Source organism: Amia ocellicauda, chromosome 4 (assembly GCF_036373705.1).
Source record: "Amia ocellicauda isolate fAmiCal2 chromosome 4, fAmiCal2.hap1, whole genome shotgun sequence".
Lineage (NCBI taxonomy): Eukaryota > Metazoa > Chordata > Actinopteri > Amiiformes > Amiidae > Amia > Amia ocellicauda.
This window is the reverse complement of record NC_089853.1, coordinates 17,305,698-17,312,761: the sequence shown is the minus strand read 5'-3', so window position 1 is coordinate 17,312,761 and position 7,064 is coordinate 17,305,698.

Below are 7,064 nucleotides of genomic sequence, written 5' to 3'. Positions count from 1 at the left end.
GGAACGGGAGCTTCGTGCCCTGGGTGTGCATCCCACAAATCTCCATCAACTGCAAGATGCTATCCTATCAATATGGGCCAACATTTCTAAAGAATGCTTTCAGCACCTTGTTGAATCAATGCCACGTAGAATTAAGGCAGTTCTGAAGGTGAAAGGGGGTCAAACACAGTATTAGTATGGTGTTCCTAATAATCCTTTAGGTGAGTGATATATATATATATATATATATATATATATATATATATATATATATAACGTGTTTGTTATATTCTAATACCAATCATTTAGTTTACCCTTTCTGCCAGTCTTTTCTGCTGAGTTACTGTTGCACCCTTTCATTGAAAGAAAATAACTAAATGCAACATTTAATTAAATGCATAAATGGCATTTCAGCTGTTAAACTCCTCCAAATTAATGATTTATAAATACGTTCTTCTCCAACCGCCAGACCCGCAGTTTATTTCATAGGCTATAGCCTCCTGAAGATAATAAATATAGCCGACAATATGGGCTTTGTAATAAAATTAGTAATTGTGAAAGATTTATAATCATGTTGATTGGTGAAACACGCGATTATCTACACATCATATATTCATTATCATTATTTATTGTATTAGATTTGCACCTTATATAGCTCTCGTCTGATTGGCTCAGCAAGTTTCTAACTTTCCTTTGGAATTCAATCTTGATCATATTGCAAACCCAGGTCTCTGGATCAATGCCTTGATTAGTGTTTGATCCTGATGCTAATTGTTCATTCTGTCCAGGGAAAGCAAAGTACATTTTACCTTTCGTCCAAAATTGCCAAGCATGAAATACGTGGGCATTTCGTTGGATAAAATGTGAATTATGTTCACAAAATGTGAATTATATTAACGAAATGTGCAGTTCGAGGGACAAAATACTCATTATGTGCACAAATGTGTTTCATGGATGAAGAGACTTTTGTATGTCACCACATTGTTTCTCTGACCTGCTGCAGCGCCTACAGCCAGACATCGTACACCAGTCACCCCAGCACTGAGCGATTGGCCTTGGCTGTCAGAATTTCCCTGCTCAACCAATCAGCGCTGGCATGACGCGCAGGACTGCAGAGACGCATGATGCACTTTTGAGATTTTGGAGGAGTGCGCTTACGCACTCTACGCACGCTACGCTTACCCAGAAACCCCTGCTCTGCGTCGCTACACAGAGTTGCATACACATACCTACGCAGAAGTATAAATCAGCCTTAAAGCTGTAAACCTATGAGGAGACTTGTGAAGGTCCACACCTGTTGGTCACTTTTGATGGCTAGATGAGTCATAGAATCTCTGTCCACATGAAGACACCTTTCGCCAAATTATGATTATGGTTTTACCCTGTGGCAGATTTGTACCAGAAACATGAGGGGAGTCCTTAGACTTCACTAGGCCCTTAGAGATAGGCCCTCAAACACTGTTTATATCTTGGAAACAGACCCCTTCAATTTAAAGCAGATGGCAGCCAATTGCTTTGCATTTTGGAGCATGTCTATCCAAAACAGCACAGCGGTATCTGCTCAAAGCTACACACAGTTTATTGTAACTTCTCCAGACACATTCATGTAGTTTAACCTATGTTTGAGCCAATGCCAGGGATGACTCAGAGCCCACGGTAATCGTGTCATGCTATTGAACAGATAGCAAACATCTGGGATGTGTCATTCTAAACAATCTAATTCAGACAGGAACAAATATATGTAAAGATATAGGTGCCTCAGTTATTGAGATTCAGAGGCGTTGCCGTTTTGCGGGAAACATTCGGAAAAATGACAATCATTTAAATTTTTCTAACCCCTAAACCCCCCCTTCATTTAAGACTGTAAAGTCAGAGACCACACTGACTTTATCTCTTGGCCAGTGAAAGATGTTTCTTGCCAAGCCAAGGCCTTCAAACACAGAAAGCCCCACAGAAGTTTTCAATATCCAGTGTTCCGAAAGAAGTAGGCGTACAGAAAGCCAATACAAGCGAGGTGTTTATTGCAGTTCATTGACACCAGTGTGTCTTGAATCACTACTCAATGGAGCTGCCACATGTCAAACTGCTCCTAGGTTCCCCTGCACTCCAAGATGAGGTTATAAACCACAATTACAGTAATATGTGTACAGTGACTTAATTGGTTAATGTAGAGAATGTTGAATTGAAATTAAAGGGTTCATATAAACCTATCAATAAAATATTAAAAACCTTTTACTTACTTTTCATGATGCCCTAATAATTCATAATGTCAATCAAACTTTTGAGGTCACAAGGTCACAATATATTATGTTTTTGGCAATTTTAGGAGCAGCAAGTCTGAAATAACAGGAGCATATTTAAATGAATTTAATTTTAAATTGCTAACCAGCATGCACACGTTTGGAAAACAACAGCATAATATGCAATATTTTGAGGATCTTGACACAGAAAGATATTTAATAGGTATTATTTTGACAGGTTTATATCAACCTAATAGATTATCATTTGAATTTGACTGACAATTTAATTACAAAAACAATAAATCTGAATGTAAGGCACAGGGCTCCACTTAACAGTCATTGGCAGTAGCAAGCATGTGAGATAATATTGGGGAAGCAAGGTTAAGGACTGTCAAACTTGATTAGGATCAGCAAAATCACATTGTTATCTGAACTTTACGGGAAAAAAGGACTCTTCCTCAATTAAAAATAAAAAACTCCTGATGAAAAACAAGGAGTAGTTGTTGGAGATGTATTTCAGAAAGATGATGGCTTTTCCCACTTTACCCTAAATGACCTCACTTTTATGTATATTTGGCAGATTGTGTATATAGGCCATAAGGAAGGAAACTCCTTAGGAAGTGGGATGAGTGCAAGAAATCTTTTCAAGTTAGGCTATTATTCTCTGTTAACTAGTGTTTTGCATTTAGCTTCTCTGGTGTTTTTCATTAAGAAAGGAATCACCTTGTGTTTGCCAGGATCCTAATCAAAAGCAGCTCCATATGGCACATAATTAAAGCAAGCTGGACCTCCACGCAGTACACTATGCACTTTATATGACAAGTTAGCCAGTCACTTTTGCAGAATTGTTTAGCCATTGTTAAAATATGTATAAATAAATAAATACATACATACATATACAACTTAAAGAGCAGGCTCTGATTTTTTTTTTTTTAAGTTACACATCTCCTTCTTTAAAGAAGCCATGGTTTTACCTAATCATTTAAACAAATATTTCCACCTAAACAGAACAATAAACTGTTCCCTATGCCAGATAAAAAGCATTTGCTCCAGTTCTGTGTATGCATCTCTTGTTCTGTATTTTAAGAAATAAACTGGTTTTATTGCAAGATCCTCTTTTAGCCTTTGAATATGTGCCCTATAATGTTGTTTCCAGACCTTACATTTAAGGAGGGTTACTTTTGAGATGGTACTTCAAGCTCTGAGACTTAAGCATAGTTGTATGGGTCACCCTATAGCACGCCCCTGCAATCACCATTGGTGCCCTGCAAAAGTTTTCAATGTTCAACACAGTGTAAATCTATTTTCTGGCTTAAAATATTCTGCAGTTAATGTGAAAGATTGTGACAGTGTGAGCTGGAATACAGAAACAGGGTCTGGGTTATGGTGCATGACTAGAATATATATCTGAAATAAACACAAATGAAGTTATGTTGCATGGGCACCAATCCGGACCACAAAGGATACAGAGGGGAATTTAGCTATAATGATCCTCCAATCTGATTGTGTACAAGCAATTTAGGCTACAATATTGGATGTTTGTCACAGAGTATATTAGGCCTTAACAAATACAAAACAGGATGGACTCAGAGCGCACATTTTGCTGAATCAAAATTAATCAAAATCAGAATACAGAATCAGAATGTTCAAATATAGAAAATAAGCTCAGAGCACATGCAAACAAGCTTACACCAGGTAACATGAAGAGGTAGGGGAAAATAATATTTCTTGATGGCCACACCTGGACTTCCCAACAACAAAAAATACATGTGGAAAGTAGTCACAGCAGCACACAACCAGCACAACAAAAGGCTGTGGCAGAAGAGGGCCGACATGCATCTCCATGGAAAAACATTGCACCCTAACCAACTGACCTTTACTTCTGCTTCCTCCAGCCTGTTATTGTACCATTCCCTTGATTAATAGAACTCCTCTCCAGAAGACACTGTAAGTCCAGCTGTTTGCTAATAACAGTGATAAGGAAAGTAGATATGAAGTAAATATGTGAAAGGGCAAAAAGCTAATTTCAACATGGCTTATGGATGGATTTTGCATTAGAAGAAGCTACACACAAGCCAACCAGTCAGATTATTTAATAATTTCATAATAATCAACCCTTAAGAATAAACTTTTACTCTACTAACTACAAAAAGGCACAGGTAGATTAAGAACATAAGAAAGTTTACAAATGAGAGGAGACCATTCGACCCATCATGCTTGTTTGGTGTCCAGTAATAACTGATAAGTGATCCAAGGATCCTATCCAATCTATTTGTGAATGTTCCCAAGTTTTCAGCTTCAGCCACATCGCTGGGGAGTTTGTTCCAGATTGTGACAACCCTCTGTGTTCATTCCGACCCCCAATACTGAGTTATCTTCATCTCTATTCATCTTTGAGGTTAAGGAGATTAAATAAAGATCCCAAAATTAGAGGCTTGCTCTTTCATTGGCAGGAATCTGCTTGTGCAGAATAAAAGAAAACAGTCATTATCTGGATATGCATTCTTACCAGACTTTGAAATCCAGCAGTGCGTTGACTGGAATTCAGAGGCCTCAGGTACAGGATAGAGGCAATGCCTTCAGCACCATCTTAAACAAAACCACAGATATTTGGATTATGTATATTTAAGGTGCATATGGTGTTCTGATTCGATTTCTGGTTGAACTCAATGCTCTGTGCACACGCATAACAATACAGGGGTGTCAGACTCCGATCCTGGCAGGGCATGGTGCCTGCTGGTTTTAGTCGTTATTTTCTCAGGTAGGCTGATCTAAGACCTTTTAGGTTTATAGCTGATAACTTAAAAATAGGTTGCTTACTCAAGATATGGTACCCACAGACAATTTCAGAGTCTGGTGAGAAGTGATAAATTAATCCAGTTAATTGTTTAATTAGACCAATATAGGAGCCAAGAGCTAGGCTGGAACAAAAACCAGAAGAGAACCAGAAGTCTGACACTACGAATCAAACTATGTGTTAGTGGAGATGTGAAGGGGAACTATGGCAACTGTTGTGTTGTAATTCCTTGATATGTTTTCTGTTTAACTTATCATAGCATATAGTCTTGAAGCTGAAACACAAGCACATACTGCTCTATTGTTCTTCAAATCTTAAGGGGACATTTTGTTTTTACTTCCGCCGAACATTGGATCAGTTAATTGTGTAAGCTTATAATCCTCAATCATTTTGGTGCTGTTTGGGAACACAAGGTGAATACTCCCTCATAAATGATGGCAGATGGCAGTGTGCTAGTAAGTGAAGTGATGTGGACTTTGATTGCAGTATAAAACACAAATTCAGGGAGTCTGAGTGAAAATTCAGCATGGCTTTTGGGAGGAAATCCCTTGAGCAGTTGACAGCAAGAAGTCAAGTCAAATATGCTTTCTTGGGGGGCCCTGTATTAACTCAGCACTCACAGATATGATATCCTTACCAAAAGCAAGACCTCAGTTTGCTGGGAAAAAAATAAATAATTATATATATATATATATATATATAGTGCCCAAAAAACTGGATAGGTCAAGGAATTTCCTCAGTGCGGTACATCTAATCACATTAGTCTGAAAAAGCAAACAAATAAACAAACAAGCAACAGGAACATACATGCATTCACTTAAATTTCCCCGAAAAACAAGAGAGAGAACTTTTAATTTCCTTTGTTGTGATAGATTAACAAAGGATATACCGTAGGCTATATAAAAAAAAAATCTTCTACTGGAGATTGCATTCAACTCTTATGGTCTGGTAAATGTTCATATGGCTAAGGGCACAAGAGAGGCCCTTGTACTGCCAACCAGGGCCATGTGGAAACAGTTACAGTTAAACTAGGAAGTGACTATTTTGACAGTCTTCTGGGTTTCATAAAATATTTCTCTACAATTGCAGAATAAAAGGAGGGATCTTGAGCTTGACTGACTGAAGACAATGGGACTTGTATTAAGCCAGGGTATTCGTGTGGACCTCACATCTGACTCACACTGGCACTCTGAACACCTTTGTGAAGTTATTTGTCAGGCCTACTGTGGTTTTGGCCTCGACCTCCACAGAATTCTCCATGGTATGTTTAATGTTTCCTTTTCTCTCTCTCTCTCTTTCTCTCTCTCTCTCTCTCTCTCTCACTCTCTCTCTCTTTTCTTTGAATCTGGTTTCACTTGCAGCTAATGAGGCCAATGCACCCCCCCCCAAAGAAAAGTATTTCATTTTGACGCGTTGTTTGTGGATTTTTCAGCGCAATTAAATGCAGCACTGTATAAACACCTTTGATTTGGATTGGTTACCGTGACTCTACAATACCCCCTTCCCTTCCCAACCAAACAGACGTATGCACAAACCCCTCATTATTAATGCTTGTCACTCATCCACTTGGAAACATGTGTTTTTCTCCAATATTATTTTTTCCCCTTTGGAACGTTCCCAATATCTCTACTGTATTACCAGAACTGCTTCTATACACCAAGTATGAAGTGGTTCCTTACAGCAGAATCTCTGCTCCAGCATGGAAAAAGCAAGCCATGACCATGGACCCTTGAGTGCGCTGTAATATCGCCTCATAACGAGCGAGTTCCATCTACCACTGATACAGTAGCTAAGCTCGACTGTGGAAGCAGATTGTGCATGACCAGTATTCTCACCACATTAGGGGAGGAAATGTACTCTCCTGCCTTTCACCCAGAGAAGTAGACACAAGTGGCAGCTTTTTTTTATTTTTTATTTTTGCCTAATAGCTCACTATCACAGGTTGATATATATAATGTATTGACTTCTTTTTGTGGAGAATTTTCAAACAAATGAAACAGAAGACAGTAACCATACATCTGCAAATAAAATAACACTAGTATTAATCT